The sequence below is a fragment of the Salmo trutta genome, chromosome 14, assembly GCF_901001165.1.
Source record: "Salmo trutta chromosome 14, fSalTru1.1, whole genome shotgun sequence".
NCBI lineage: Eukaryota > Metazoa > Chordata > Actinopteri > Salmoniformes > Salmonidae > Salmo > Salmo trutta.
Genome location: NC_042970.1, coordinates 85,772,648 through 85,790,346, shown reverse-complemented (window position 1 = coordinate 85,790,346; position 17,699 = coordinate 85,772,648). Strand labels below are relative to the sequence as shown.

Here is a 17,699-nt window from a genome sequence, read left to right as displayed (position 1 = left end):
ATTTCATTTTCTCAAACAATCAACTATTTTACACCATTTTAAAGATAAGACTTGTTAATCTAACCACAATGTCCGATTTCAGAAAGGTTTTACAGCGAAAGCAAAACATTAGATTATGTTAGGAGAGTACATAGACGAAAATAATCACACAGCCATTTTCCAAGCAAGGATATGTGTCAATAAATCCCAAAACACAGCTAAATGAAGCACTAACCTTTGACGATCTTCATCAGATGACACTCCTAGGACATTATGTTACACAATACATGTCTGTTTTGTTCAATAAAGTTCATATTTATATCCAAAAACAGCATTTTACATTGGCTCTTGATGTTCAGAAAATGTATTCCCACCAAAACGTCCAGTGAATGTGCACAATTTACAAAAATACTCATCATAAACGTTGACAAAATACATAACAATTATTTTAAGAATTATAGATCGACTACTCCTTTATGCAACCGCTGTGTCAGATTTTAACTTCCTGACTGATGTCTTGAGATGTTGCTTCAATATATCCACATCATTTTCTTTCCACATGATGCCATCTATTTTGTGAAGTGTTATATATTATATTATATATATATTCTGAGTACATAGCTCAGCCATCACAGCGAGCTATTCAGACACCCGCCAAGTTCGGGGCAACCTAAATTCAGAATTAGTATTAGAAATATTCTCTTATCTTTGCTGATCTTCGTCAGAATGCACTCCCAAAGACTGCTACTTCCACAAGAAATGTTGTTTTTGTTCGAAATAATCAATTTTTATATCCAAATACCGCCGTTTTGTTCGTGCGTTCAGAGCACTATCCAAAAGCATAACGCGCGAGCGGTACGGGAGACGAAAAGTCAAAATGTTCAATTACCGTACTTAGAAGCATGTCAAACACTGTTTAAAATCAATCTTTATGGTATTTTTAACCTCTCTGGGCTAGGTGGGATGTTTGCGTCCCACCCTAGTCAACAGCCAGTGGAACCGCGTGGCGCGACATTCAATTACCTCAGAAATGCTATAACTTAAATTTCTCAAACATATGACTATTTTACACCATTTTAAAGACAAGACTCTCCTTTATCTAACCACACTGTCCGATTTCAAAAAGGCTTTACAACGAAAGCAAAACATTAGATTATGTCAGCAGAGTACCCAGCCAGAAATAATCAGACACCCATTTTTCAAGCTAGCATATAATGTCACAAAAACCAAAACCACAGCTAAATGCAGCACTAACCTTTGATGATCTTCATCACATGACAATCCTAGGACATTATGTTATACAATACATGCATGTTTTGTTCAATCAAGTTCATATTTATATAAAAAAACAGCTTTTTACATTAGCATGTGACGTTCAGAACTAGCATTCCCACCGAACACTTCCGGTGAATTTACTAAATTACTCACGATAAACGTTCACAAAAAACATAATTATTTTAAGAATTATAGATACAGAACTCCTTTATGCAATCGCGGTGTCCGATTTTAAAATAGCTTTTCGGTGAAAGCACATTTTGCAATATTCTGAGTAGATAGCCCGGCCATCACAGGCTAGCTATTTTGACACCCACCAAGTTTGGTACTCACCAAACTCAGATTTACTATAAGAAAAATTGGATTACCTTGGCTGTTCTTCGTCAGAATGCACTCCCAGGACTTCTACTTCAACAACAAATGTTGGTTTGGTTCCAAATAATCCATAGTTATATCCAAATAGCGGCGTTTTGTTCGTTCGTTCAAGACACTATCCGAAGGGTAACGAAGGGTGACGCGCGGACGCGTAACGTGACAAAAAATGTCAAAATATTCCATTACCGTACTTCGAAGCATGTCAAACGCTGTTTAACATAAAATTGCGATAATATTCCAACCGGACAATAGCGTATTCATTCAAGGAGGAAAAGAAGGAACAGCGTGCTCGCGTGACTGCGCATATCCAATCCCTTTGTTGCCAGGCAGTCCACTCAGAAACTGAGCTCCTATTATCTGCCCAGTGACAGGAGAATGCTCAAACCACTTTCTGAAGGCTTTAGATAGCCAATGGAAGCCTTAGAAAGTACAACGTTACCCCACAGATACTGTAGTTTCGAAAGGGACTAGAAAGAAGAACTGCATTTCTCAGATCCAACATTTCCTGGTTGACTTTTTCTCAGGTTTTTGCCTGCCATATGAGTTCTGTTATACTCACAGACACCATTCAAACAGTTTTAGAAACGTCAGAGTGTTTTCTATCCAAATCGACTAATAATATGCATATTCTAGTTTCTGGGCCACAGTAGTAACCTGTTTAAATTGGGTATGTTTTTCATCCGGCCGTGAAAATACTGCCCCCTATACCCCAACAGGTTAAGGAGACGTGTATCTTTAAAATGGTGTAAAGTAGTCATATGTTTGAGAACTTTGAATTATGACATTTTGTTGTTTTTGAATTTTGTGCTGATTTTTCACTGGCTGTTGAATAGTATGAACCGTGGGTGGGATGGTAGCGTCCCACGTAGCCCTGAGAAGTTAAGCTCTATGATTAAACTAGCTCTCATGAGGACCACCACAGGAAAGGAAGACCCAGAGTTACCTTTGCTGCAAGTTTGTTAGAGTTCGTTAGAGTTAACTGTATCTCAGATTGCAGTCCAAATAAATGCTTCACGGAGTTCAAGTAACAGACACATCTCAACATGAACTGTTCAGAGGAGACTGCGTGAATCAGGCCTTCATGGTCAATTTCTGCAAAGAAACCACTACTAAAGGACGCCAATAGTAAGAAGAGACATGCTTGGATCAAGAAACACGAGCAAAGGACATTAGACCGGTGGAAATCTGTCCTTTGGTCTGATGAGTCCAAATTTTGGATTTTTGATTCCAACTTCCGTGTCTTTGTGAGATGCATAGTAGGTGAACGGATGATTTACGCATGTATGGTTCCCACCGTGAAGCATGGAGGAGGAGGTGTGATGCAGACCAGAGAGTGTTGTGTTCAAGGTCACCACTAGAGGGACCTATCAGACCAGAGAGTGTTGTGATCAAGGTCACAACTAGAGGGTGTGCCAACTTCTGTTTGTACCGTTTGGGCTCCAAACTAATGTGGAAAGGGACTCGTCTGAAGGTAACCCAAACAAACAAATGAAAGTATGGATGTATTTCTCCAATCATTCTATCTCCACTCCTCCTGTTCTTTCCTCCAACAATTGGAACAAACAGACTATAGCAGATCAACATAATTTCATGTAATTATAATATTGTTGACAATATGGCAAAAATCATACAACACTGGACACACACTGATTAACCTCAAATCATAAAAGATAGGAAAGTCAAATGAAGTCTACATTAGGATTTGTAAACAATAAAATACACATGACTAACTGGTTAACAGGCTATTATTTCTTTCTTTATATATTATTTTTGGGGGTGGGGATGTATGAACAGAAATAATCAATAAATGTGTACTGGAAAATGTATTATTATTATAATTATATAATTATCTCCCCCCTCCTGTTTGCACTGACCATTGAACCATTTGCAGAAAGAATTAGACAGGACTCAAATGTAACAAGTATCAGTATGGGTTAACATGAATATAAATTTTACTTATTTGCAGATGATCTCCTGATATACCAGACCAATATTGAAAAGTCAATGCCCCCTTTACTAAAAGTATTTTCAGAATACTCAAAAATTTCAGGATATAAAATGTATGTGGGAAACAATGAAATAATGGCAGCAGGAAAAATAAAATGAATACCTCAGTATCTACAGCAATCCTTTAACAAAACATATGAAATACAAAAAACACATACAGTTCCAATACAAAGTTTGGACACAGCTACTCATTACAGGGTTTTATTTTATTTTGACTATTTTTTACATTGTAGAATAATACTGAAGACATCAAAACTATGAAATAACACATATGGAATCATGTAGTAACCAAACAAGTGTTAAACAAATCAAAATATATTTCATATTTGAGATTCTTCAAATAGCCACCCTTTGCCTTGATGACAGTTTTGCACACTCTTGGCATTCTCTCAACCAGCTTCACCTTGAATGGTTGTCCAACTGTCTTGAAGGAGTTCCCACTTATGCTAAGCACTTGTTTGCTGCTTTTCCTTCACTCTGCCGTCTGACTCATCCCAAACCCTCTCAATTTGGTTGAGGTCCGGGGATTGTGGAGGCCAGGTCATCTGATGCAGCACTCCATCACTCTCCTTCTTGGTAAAATAGCCCTTACACAGCTTGGAGGTGTGTTGGGTCATTGTCCTGTTGAAAAACAAATGATAGTCCCACTAAACCCAAACCAGATGGGATGATGTATCGCTGCAGAATGCTGTGGTAGCCATGCTGGTTAAGTGTGCCTTGAATTCTAAATAAATCACAGACAGTGTCACCAGCAAAGCACCCCACACCATGACACCTCCTCCTCTCCTCATGCTTTATGGTGGGAAATACAGCTGTGGATCATCACAAAGACACGGCGTTGGAACCAAAAATCTCCAACTTGGACTCCAGACCAAAGGACACATTTCCATCGTTCTAATGTCTGTTTCTCATGTTTCTTGGCCCAAACACGTCTCTTCTTATTGGTGTCCTTTAGTAGTGGGGGGCGGCCGTGGGCCCTATGTTGCTTATGCCTAGGGCTAGCTCTGCCTTCGTATTTGGTTGGTGATTTATGATTGTATGTCCACAGGATGGAAGGAGGCAGAGAGACATGACCCTCCACTGCATCACTATATGTGACCCGTTTCAAGAAGCTAGGCGTTTGTCACATGTCACTACTTCACAGAATAGGCATTTGAACATTTAAATTTTTTGTTTTTATGAAAATGTGTTTTTTGGCAGAAATGCCTTGTGGAACTTTCATGTACATGAATACCAAACTTGTATGCCAGCTGTAAATATGAATAGAATTGTAAGAGTTACCGAAAAACCACTGGAGCTTTAAAACTATAGACTTCAGCTATTTCTAGTTACAGAAAAACCACTGGAGCTTTAAAACTATAGACTTCAGCTATTTCAAGTGCATCCGCAAGGAAGATAATGTCAATATGTGACGCAAGTTTGTAATACTATTGTACTTTTATACATGTCTATCCTGTCAGTAACTTGGAAAGTGTTACAAGTTTGTTATTTTTTCATGTGTGAACCCTTTATTGACCTCTGCTCAGGGAGTCAGGCATCTGAACTGAGATACCAAACTAACTTTAAAACACACTGAAAATAACAACAACAAACAACTCTACCATTAGGGTGTTAGGGGCGGAGCCACACTAGATTTTAACCAATGAAATGTTACATATAATTAGTAAAAAAAATAGTTTCCCCCAAATATTTGTATAATTATTTCCCCCCAAAATGTTCCTAAATATATCAGAGAAATTAAGTTTGAACTACTCATACACTATTGTTATCAATTATTGATCAAAGACAGTAAGATATTATCAATGAACATTGGTGAAATGGAAAGTTATCAACTACAGTAAGATATTAATGAACATATGTGAAATAGAATGTTTTTAAGTACAGTAAGATATTATCAATGAACATTGGTGAAATAGAACGTTGTCAACTACAGTAAGATATTATTCATGAACATTTGGGAAACAGTAAGATATTATTAATGAACATTTAGGAAATATAATGTTTTCAACTACAGTAAAATATTATTAATGAACATTTAGGAAATATAATGTTTTCAACTACAGTAAGATATTATTAATGAACATTTAGGAAATATAATGTTTTCAACTACAGTAAGATATTACGCTGTCACTGGCCGGTGCCTGAACTTTGACACATAGGTTTACATTGAAACCTTGCGGCCACTGTAGGAAAGTTCAGTGGAGAAGAAGAAGACTGTTTGTTATAAACTCCCTCAGATTGTTACATTTTAATGAAAGGGAGTTGGGTCAGCAGGAAGTTAGAGAGAGAGAAATGACAGCTAGTGAGGACATTCTGTCTCATATGATTGCTGAGTGTAACACTAAGCATGCTTAAAATAATAAATGTTGATAAACATTCATAAATAGCTAAGTTGATTTTGGTCAAATTAAGCCGTTACCTTTGAAAAGCTATAGAGCTAGCTAGCTACCAGCTTCTTACTCTGTGTCAAAAAACATGAATTCAGTATGATAGATGCAGTGTCACATTTAGGACGCATTCCTCTGCACAGGCGTTGCTGACACATGTCAGCTCTTACAATATGTATCAGCTAACAATACTATCATCTAACAATACTATCACATAACAATATTATCAGCTAACAATACTATCACCTAACAATAGTATCACCTAACAATAGTATCAGCTAACAATACTATCAGCTAACAATACTATCAGCTAACAATACTATCACCTAACAATACTATCATCTAACAATACTACCAGCTAACAATACTACCATCTAACAATACTAACAGCTAACAATACTCTCATCTAACAAAACTCTCATCTAACAATACTCTCATCTAACAATACTGTCAGCTAACCACATCATAGCCATCTGGTGCCCGATGCCACAGTCGATGACATGGCACCCAACCATTGGTTGATGAGTCTGAGCAGGGGTACCTTATCCCCTCATTTTAAAACAACATTGGTAACGTCTTATTCTATTATCACATTTAAAATAATGTTAACCATCCTTAACTTCGTAGAAGGTGTTGTTTACAAAGCTAGATAGTCTACTGGTGCTAAGAACTGTCAGTCAAGGCGAGCTCCAACTGTCAGTCAAGGCGAGCTCTAACTGTCAGTCAAGGCGAGCTCCCCTCCCACTCAGTCTATTAGCTCCTTGTCCACTCAGCTTGTCCTTTCAGCCCTCTAGTGAACTAGTGCCCAAAAACCTGTTTTTGCATGGGCAGTGCCATTGAAGAACTTTCACAATTTTTAAGTAGTCAACTGGGTGGGACTTCCTATGGGTTAAGAAAGGATCACATAATTCCATCCAGGTCGTCAGGAGGGATCAGCTAATGAATTATACTTGTGAGCAAACATTCTACAACTTCAGATGGCAGTAAATCCCCAACTTTGGCTTTATACCTGTTCAAACAACACACTCCAGGTGGCAGTGTGCACCCTTTCAGTTTGTTTACTGACTCAAAGCTCATAGAAGTAGTAGAAGAAGAATCTTGACTACATCCTTATGGAGATGGCCTCAATGGCACTGCCTAGTTCAGGGGTGGGCAAACTTTTTGTCTCAAGGGCCACATTCAGCTTTTGAAACCAAGTGAAGGGCCACATACTATATGTGTGACAAAACATATGAAGCCTGTGTTCAAGTTGACACACAACTAGTAGTGTACTGTAACTGTACGATTGCAGAACAATTCTGTCACTGTATTATCTCTACCTACAATCGGACTCACAGCCACAAAAAGTAAGTGCAAACTTCTGAAATATGAAAAACCATGTTTATATGACTGGAAACAGCAGATGTCTGATACAGACCATCTCCGTTACTAAAGTGCAATCTGAGTGACACAAATAAGAGCAAAAAGTATATCATTTGAGTTCATATTGAATGGGCTGTTTATGACAGCATATTATGGAACAGTTTTCATTTTAACTCCACCCTAAAAACGAATATTGTGAGCCACATACAAAGCACACTCAGAACAAAATTTGGCTTCATGTTGATATGTAGATGGTCTATAACTCTTTATATTAAAGCAGATTACTGAACAGTTCTCAAATCATCTCAGCCCAAACAAAGTACAATCTGAGCCATTGTAGTAAGTGTTCAATGTCAAATGAATGGAGACAAGTGCATTGCTGGATAATTCTCACTGCAATAACCATCACCATAATAATAATGAAATAATGTTGAAAACAGGCAAAGAAAACATAAGCCTGGCTCTTGGTGATTCTGGTCTTAATGTGAGCAATGAGTCTGGTCACCTCTCTTGGAAAGGGCATCAAAGTCTGGTGTCATTTCTGAAGTAGAGATCCTCAGAACAGCTGACAAGTGGTGATTTGTTCAATTTGACCTGTTAGGGGATTTGTTGTAGTTCATGACTGAGAAAGTTTTCACACACATATGTGGACCCGAATAAAAACAGCATCCTCTGGGCGTGCTTTTCATGTTTGGAAACTTTGTTTCATTCAGTGAGCCATAGAACTGGTCTATTGTTGGTGTTTTGTACTTCTCCGTCAAAGCCCTGTCACATTGGATGGCGATGAGCTCCAATTGTGTATCTGGTGGTGCTTTCTCACTGTTGAAAGACAGGGGGCATGATACAAGCTCCAGCTCAGTCTCAGTCATGGTGAAGTATGAGAAGCTGGAAAACTCAGCATGCAGGTTGATCAAAGTGCTACTGTCTGTCTCAGTGCGGCACTGCGATGTGGGAGCGTTCAGTGCGGCACTGCGATGTGGGAGTGTTCAGTGCGGCACTGCGATGGGGGAGCGTTCAGTGCGGCACTGCAATGTGGGCCTGTTCAGTGCGGCCAGAGTCGGAAAATGAGCGAGAGACCAGCTGCTCATTTGTCTGGAGAACAACATAAGTTTGGCCTTGAATGCTTTCACGTTGGAATACAGTTCATGCACAAAAACACCATTTCCCTGCAGTTTCACATTTAGATGGTTCAGATGCCCCAATATGTCCACAAAGAAAGCAAAGTCGCCTTGTCAGTCTGTGTCTTTCAACTCAGAGAAGTCATCAGCTTTACCAACCGTATCAAGGAACATACCTATCTCCCCTCTCAGTTCCAACACACGGCGAAATACTTTTCCCAGGCTTAGCCAGCGCTCATTTGAATGGTCCTGGTGCACTGTCATTGAGCAGCTGAATGAACTGACGATGCCCATTTAAAGTTGACAAGTTTTACAGCCACTTTGACAACATTTTCCAGCTTTAACACACTGTTACACAGGGCTTCCTGATTAATAGTCAATTCCTCCGTGTTAGTGGATTCTTCTTTTACTTTGGCTTGTCATCTTTTTAGTAGGCCAATGTTTTCACCGGTTAGATTTGGTGATTCATCTGTTGCAAATCGCACACTCCATTAAAACTTGAGGCATCTATGGCATTGTGTTGTGTGACAAAACTGCACGTTTTTACACTGGCCTTTTATTGTCCCCAGCACAAGGTGCACCTGTGTAATGATAATGCTGTTTAATCAGCTTCTTGATATGCCACACCTGTCATGTGGATGAATTATCTTGGCAAAGGATAAATGTTCACTAACAGGGATGTAAACACATTTGTGCACAAAATGTGAGAGAAATAAGCTTTTTGTGCATATGGAAAATTTCTGGGATCTTTTATTTCACCTTGTGAAACATGGACCAACACTTTACATGTTGCATTTATATTTTTGTTCATTGTAATATTGTGTGTTGCCTTGTATTTGTTCTGGATTGTCTTTAAGCTTTTTATAAAATATTTAAATTGAAAGTTGTCATTTTTATGAGTTTGCCAGATGTACAGTAACTGACTATCCCTTGGGGAGTATGTTTTCTTGTCATGTACTGTATACTATAAGCTGTTTTCCTTTAGATGTTTCTATCATAGTTGCTTAGTTGAGATTTAATTGATGTTAGTGTGTATTCAGTGTCTGTAATTTCCATGATAATCAACAATAATTTAACACAACTAAATTATGATTAACAAAAATATTTCCCTTTCTCAAATTTCCTGTAAAAACAATTATGACGTTTTCAACTGGCCATTTGGATTTTATTTGTCTCAGTCTCCACTCAATAGCCCATCCATCAACCACATAGTAAAAATAGACATGCAGGTATTGCATGGAATCACCAATCGTCTGGAACACAGCGTATACATATTTTTTTGTAGTGCAATCATTCTCTTGTTATTTATTTTCACGAATTGTTATAATTTGAAAGACAATTTTAAAACCTGTGTGTTTCCACAGATTCAGGGATGCCTTCTGACCTGAGAATAGTTCTGGTGGGGAAGACTGGAGCAGGGAAGAGTGCAACAGGAAACACCATCCTTGGAAAAGAAGATGTGTTTAATGCAGAGGCGTCTCCAGTGTCTGTCACTGCAGAGACTAAGAAGAAGACTTTAGAATTGGATGGGAGGAATATTGAAGTCATCGACACCCCAGGGCTCTTTGACACATCAGTGGATGCAGTGAAGATGAAAGGAGAAATAGACAAGTGTATTGAGATGTCAGTTCCAGGACCCCATGTGTTCCTGCTGGTGATCAGGCTGACGAGGTTCACAGAAGAGGAGAGGAACACTGTGAAGTGGATCCAGGAGAACTTTGGAGAAGAAGCCTCAAAGTACACCATGGTGCTGTTCACTGGAGAAGATCAGCTGGGGAGGAAAACAGCCGAGGACTTTGTGAAGGAGAGTGAAGAGCTCCAGGCTCTCATCATTCAATGTGGCCGCAGATACCACTTTTTCAATAACACTCATAGAGTTGACAACACTCAGGTCAAAGAGCTGCTGAGGAAGATAGAGAAGATGGTGGAGGAGAATGAAGAAAAATACTACACCCATGAGATGTTCCAGAGGGCCCAGGAAATACTGGACTGGGAAAAGGATCTGGTTGTAAAATTTGTAAAATGGTGCCCTCTACCTGTAAGAATACTAACAACACCATTGTGGTTCACTTTGGTCCCTTTTCGCCCTATTGACCCTTTAAACCCTGTTAGCCGTTTTCCTTTTTTTCACCGTTTTGTTCTGCAAAAGCAACATATTAGCACGATTAAAAAGTTCAAAGATTTGATGTGGGGAACAGATACGATCAGGGATGAGATCAGAGAAAGGGCAGACTTATCGAATCAAGAAAATATAGTGGACTCAGGAGCAAATACAGGTTCTGACGTCCCAGTATCAGCCCCAGCTTCCACAGCTGCCCCTACCCCAGCCACCCCGATCCCAACCGCCACCATGGCAACCACCTTTACAATCACCATTCCACCACTTGCAAATGCATCTCTATATCTGACAGTGGCAGCGGTTCTAGTTTGCATATTTGCAGTATATGTAGGTCTATCTTTGATGGGTTAGAAGTAACAATAGACGGGGGGATAAGACGTGAGGTTGACAAATCCACTATAGATAATTTAGTGTTGCAGTTGATTAGAGTACAGTAGTAGTAATGTTATAGTGTACTGTATGGGGTCTGTAGTAGTGTTATTGTGTACTGCATGTGGTCTGTAGTAGTAATGTTATATGTACTGCATGTGGTCTGTAGTAGTGATGTTATATTGTACTGTATGTGGTCTGTAGTAGGGATGTTATAGTATACTGTATGGGGTCTGTAGTAGTGATGTTATAGTGTACTGCATGTGGGCTGTTGTAGTGTTATAGTGTACTGTATGTGGTCTGTAGTAGTAATGTTATTGTGTACTCTATGTGGTCTGTAGTAGTAATGTTATATCGTACTGCATGTGTGACTGTAGTAGTAATGTTATAGTGTACTGTATGTGGCATAGGCTCATCAAAGAGAAGGACAATTCAAATAAAATTGAGCACACAGCCATGCACTCTCCATAGACAAACATTGGCAGTAGAATGGCCTTACTGAATGGCTCTGAGTTTCTATGTGGCATCATCATAGTATGCCACCTTTCCAACAAGTCAGGGAGCAGGACAATTATAACTTGAGATTGGAAGATCAGCCATTTTGATTACCAGTATTTACATTCCAACAGGTTTATTACAGTATGCAATTGTTTGTCTGTCACTGCAGAGACTAAGCAGAATACTTTATTTCACATATATACTTTTATTATGTCTTCAATAATTCTATGATAATAATAATCTATTTAAAAATAATATACATTTAGCAGTTAGACATCTGTATTTCATGGTTGATTTCTTAAGTAGTCTTCATAATAGTGTTTTAGATAAATAAAGCTGATTTGATTTTCCTATCTTTGATGATTTGAGGTGACCATTGTATCCAGTGTTATATGATTTTTCCATATTGTCAACAAGACTATAATAAAATGAGTTGATCTTATTCTACACTTCATGTATGTACTCTTATTTTTGTTCAGGGAAGTGGAGGAAAGAACAGGAGACATAATGAGTGGAAATATAAAGTGAAGAAGAAGGAGATGTAAGATGTCAGGATGTGTCACGTCCTTACCAGTAAAAGGGGTCATTTGTCATTGTAGTATGGTCAGGGCGTGGCAGGGGGTGTTGTTTTGTGTGTTTTGGGGTGGGTTTGTTTCATGGGGATTTGTTCTAGTTTTCATTTTCTATGTTCATTTTCTATGTGTGAAGCCATACTTAGGCAGCCTGTTTTTTTCCTGTGGGTTGTGGGTGGTTGTTTTCCGTATTAGTCTTTGTACCTTACGGAACTGTTGGTCGTTGTTTGTTTATTTTGTTTAAGTGTTCTCTCAAAAAATGTAAGTTAAGATGAGCACTATACACGCTGCGCATTGGTCTGTTCACTACGACGAATGTGACAGGATGACAGCAACAGCAGTTGTTCAGACGGTGGTACATTAGCAGCATCAGAAGTAGCTCCACTTGCAGATGTTGCAATGCCTGTTCTTTGACTCTTTCTCCCCTTTTGGTCTGCTGGGTCCCTCTAGAAGTAAAAAAAAACAGATGTGTCAATAGAGAAGATATAAAAAACTTGTAGATAAAGGTAGATAAGATAAAGGAATGATTATGTTGGTAGCAGCATCACCCACTGAAAGAACTGGTAGATAGGCTCTAGGAATGATTATGTTGGTAGCAGCATCACCCACTGAAAGAACTGGTAGATAGGATAAAGGAATGATTATGTTGGTAGCAGCATCACCCAATGAAAGTACTGGTAGATAGGATAAAGGAATGCTAATATTGGTAGCAGCATCACCCACTAAAATAACTGGTAGATAGGCTTTAGGAATGATTATGTTGGTAGCAGAATCACCCACTGAAAGAACTGGTAGATAGGATAAAGGAATGCTAATGTTGGTAGCAGCATCAACCACTTAAAGAACTGGTAGATAGGATAAAGGAATGATTATGTTGGTAGCAGCATGACCCACTGAAAGAACTGGTAGATAGGATAAAGGAATGATTATGTTGGTAGCAGCATCACCCACTGAACGAACTGGTAGATAGGATAAAGGAATGATTATGTTGGTAGCAGCATCACCCACTAAAATAACTGGTAGATAGGATAAAGGAATGCTAATGTTGGTAGCAGCATGACCCACTGAAAGAACTGGTAGATAGGATAAAGGAATGATTATGTTGGTAGCAGCATCACCCACTGAAAGAACTGGTAGATAGGATAAAGGAATGATTATGTTGGTAGCAGCATCACCCACTAAAATAACTGGTAGATAGGATAAAGGAATGCTAATGTTGGTAGCAGCATGACCCACTGAAAGAACTGGTAGATAGGATAAAGGAATGATTATGTTGGTAGCAGCATCACCCACTAAAATAATTGGTAGATAGGATAAAGGAATGATTATGTTGGTAGCAGCATCACCCACTGAAAGAACTGGTAGATAGGCTCTAGGAATGATTATGTTGGTAGCAGCATCACCCACTAAAAGAACTGGTAGATAGGATAAAGGAATGATTATGTTGGTAGCAGCATCACCAACTAAAATAACTGGTAGATAGGATAACTTCTCTAGGGCCAGTGGGACAATTTCGTCCCACCTACGTAACAACCAGTGGAATCCCGTGCCGCGTTATTCAAATACCTTAGAAATGCAATTACTTCAATTTCTCAAACATATGACTATTTTACACCATTTTAAAGACAAGACTCTCGTTAATCTAACCACACTGTCCGATTTCAAAAAGGCTTTACAACGAAAGCAAAACATTAGATTATGTCAGCAGAGTACCCAGACAGAAATAATCAGACACCCATTTTTCAAGCTAGCATATGTCACATAAACCCAAACCACAGCTAAATGCAGCACTAACCTTTGATGATCTTCATCAGATGACAATCTTAGGACATTATGTTATACAATAAATGCATGTTTTGTTCAATCAAGTTCATATTTATATCAAAAAACAGCTTTTTACATTAGCATGTGACGTTCAGAACTAGCATACCCCCCGCAAACTTCCGGTGAATTTACTAAATTACTCACGATAAACGTTCACAAAAAACATAACAATTATTTTAAGAATTATAGATACAGAACTCCTCTATACAATCGCTATGTCCGATTTTAAAATAGCTTTTCGGTGAAAGCACATTTTGCAATATTCTAAGTAGATAGCCCGGCATCACAGGGCTAGCTATTTAGACACCCACCAAGTTTAGCCCTCACCAAAGTCAGATTTACTATAAGAAAAATGTTATTACCTTTGCTGTTCTTCGTCAGAATGCACTCCCAGGACTTCTACTTCAATAACAAATGTTGGTTTGGTTCAAAATAATCCATAGTTATATCCAAATAGCGGCGTTTTGTTCGTGCGTTCAAGACACTATCCGAATGGTAAAGAAGGGTGACGCACATGACGCATTTCGTGACAAAAAGAATCTAAATATTCCATTACCGTACTTCGAAGCATGTCAACCGCTGTTTAAAATCAATTTTTATGCCATTTTTATCGTAAAAAAAGCGATAAAATTCCGACCGGGAAAGCGTGTTTACGTTCAAAGAGAGATAAAATAAAAACATGGGATCCCCTCGTGCGTGCTCCTCAGACTGATGGTCCCCTGATAGACCACTTGCCAAAAGCGCTAATGTGTTTCTGCCAGTGGCTGGAATTACATCATTCAGCTTTTTCCCGCCTTCTGAGAGCCTATGGGAGCCGTAGGAAGTGTCACGTTACAGCAAAGATCCTCAGTATTCATTAAAGAGAGCCAAGAAGAACAAGAACTTGTCAGACAGGTCACTTCCTGTAAAGAATCTTCTCAGGTTTTTGCCTGCCATATGAGTTCTGTTATACTCACAGACACCATTCAAACAGTTTTAGAAACTTTAGGGTGTTTTCTATCCAAAGCCAATAATTATATGCATATTCTAGTTTCTGGGCAGTAGTAATAACCAGATTAAATCGGGTACATTTTTATCCGGCCGTGTAAATACTGCCCCCTAGCCCTAAAGGAATGCTAATGTTGGTAGCAGCATCACCCACTAAAAAAACTGGTAGATAGGATAAAGGAATGCTAATGTTGGTAGCAGCATCACCCACTAAAATAACTGGTAGATAGGATAAAGGAATGATTATGTTGGTGGCAGCATCACCCACTAAAAGAACTGGTAGATAGGATAAAGGAATGCTAATGTTGGTAGCAGCATCACCCACTGAAAGAACTGGTAGATAGGCTCTAGGAATGATTCTGTTGGTAGCAGCATCACCCACTAAAATAGCTGGTAGATAGGATAAAGGAATGCTTATGTTGGTGGCAGCATCAACCACTGAACGAACTTGTAGATAGGCTCTAGGAATGATTATGTTGGTAGCAGCATCACCCACTAAAATAACTGGTAGGCTACCAGATATCATTTTAGACCTTACAACTACAACATCATTACATTCATTCTTAGGTCTAAATCAGTGGTTTTCAAACCTCTCCTCGGGGACCCACAGATATTTCACAATGTTGTTGTAGTCCTGAACTAGCTAACCTGGTTCACCTAATGAAGGGCTTGATAACTAGATGACAAGGACATGGAACATCTGGGGGTTCCGGAGGAGAGGCTTGAAAATCCCTGTTCCAAATTGTCTGTAAGCTTTTTCTACAAATAGAAATGTGTCAATTTTATTTGAAATTTAAAAAAAAAAATTGTGTCATGTATGTGTCCTTTACAGTATACTACATCCCATTTAGCTTGTTATATTCCTATCTTTGATGATTAGATAACAGTTATTCAATGTTAGTGTCATAGTGTGTATTCAGTGTCTGTGATTTACATGATAATCAACAAGAATATAATAAAACAATATTATAATTAACTGATGTTTTCAACCAGCCAATTGGCTTGTTTTATTTTTCTCAGTCTCCTCTCAATAGCCCAACCATCAACCACATAGTAAAAATAGCCATGCAGGTATTGCATGGAATCACCAATCGCCTGGAACACCGCATATACATTTATTCTGTAGTGCAATCATGCTCTTGTTAAATATTTTCTCTAACTGTTATAATTTTATATTTTAAAGACAATTTTGAAAACCTGTGTGTTTCCACAGATTCAGGACAGACATCTAGAATACAGCAGAGGCGTCTCCAGTGTCTGTCACTGCAGAGACTAATAAGAAGAGAGGAAAGGTGGATGGGAGGAAGATTGAAGTCATCGACGCCCCAGGGCTCTTTGACACGTCAGTGGATGCAGTGAAGATGAAGGGAGAAATAGAAAAGTTCATTAAGAAGTCAGTCCCAGGACCTCATGTGTTCCTGCTGGTGATCAGGCTGGATAGATTCACAGAGGAGGAGAGGAACACTGTGAAGTGGATCCAGGAGAACTTTGAAGAAGATGCCTCAATGTACACCATGGTGCTGTTCACTGGAAAAGATCAGCTGGGGAAAAAAACAGTGTATCAGTTTCTGAAAGAGAGTGAAGAGCTTCTGGATCTCATCACTGAATGTGGCGGCAGATACCACTCTTTCAATAATGCCAACAGTGCTGACCTCAATCAGCTCAAAGAGCTGCTGAGGGAGATAGAGAAGATGGTGGGGAATGGAGGACAGCACTACACTAGTGAGATGTTTGAGAGGGCCCAGGAAATGCTTGTGTGGGTTAACAGTACAATGGTAAAAATGGTAGCATCGTGGTCTAAACCTTATATGATATTCAAGTAAATACATGTCCCTTGGAGAAAAGGTCAAACATTTGTGGCAATTAATAAATATCAGGGATGTGATGCTAAAAAATTATCAACAAAATAGTGGATTCAGGAGCAAATACAGGTTTTGATGTTTTTGTATCAACCCAAGCCATTTCAGTATCAACCCAAGCCATTTCAGTATCAAACCAAGCCGTTTCCGTATCAAACCAAGTCGTTTCAGTTTCAACTAAAGCCATTTCAGTATCAACCCATGCCGTTTCAGTATCAATCCAAGCTATTTCAGCATCAACGTGGACAGCGAAGAGGCGACTCCGGGATGCTGGCATTCTAGGCAGAGTTCCTTTGTCCAGTGTCTTTTGCCCATCTTAATCTTTTATTTTTATTGGCCAGTCTGAGATATGGCTTTTTCTTTGCAACTCTGCCTAGAAGGCCAGCATCACGGAGTTGCCTCTTCACTGTTGACGTTGAGGCTGGTGTTTTGCGGGTACTATTAAATGATGCTGCCAGTTGAGGACTTGTGAGGCGTCTGTTTCTCAAACTAGACACTCTAATGTACATGTCCTCTTGCTCAGTTGTGCACCGGGGCCTCCCACTCCTCTTTCTATTCTGGTTAGAGACAGTTTGCGCTGTTCTGTGAAGGGAGAGCTTCAGTATCTTGGCAATTTCTCGCATGGAATAGTCTTACTTTCTTAGAACAATTGACTAACGAGTTTCAGAAGAAGGGTCTTTGTTTCTAGCCATATTGAGCCTGCAATCGAACCCACAAATGCTGATGCTCCACATACTCAACTAGTCTAAAGAAGGCCAGTTTCTTTAATCAGAACAACAGTTTTCAACTGTGCTAACATAATTGCAAAAGGGTTTTCTAATGATCAATTAGCCTTTTAAAATGCTAAACTTGGATTAGCTAACATAACGTGCCATTGGAACACAGGAGTGATGGTTGCTGATAATGGGCCTCTGTACGCCTATGTAGGTTTTCCATAAAACCGTTTCCAGCTACAATAGTCATTTACA

General features: G+C 39.0%; 1 protein-coding gene across 2 annotated transcripts in view; it reads right to left on the bottom strand.

The window, feature by feature from the left end:
* The window catches only part of LOC115147775 (GTPase IMAP family member 7-like), a 351,504-nt gene that overhangs the window by 193,308 nt on the left and 140,497 nt on the right, over nucleotides 1-17,699 (bottom strand). The window lies entirely within an intron of this gene.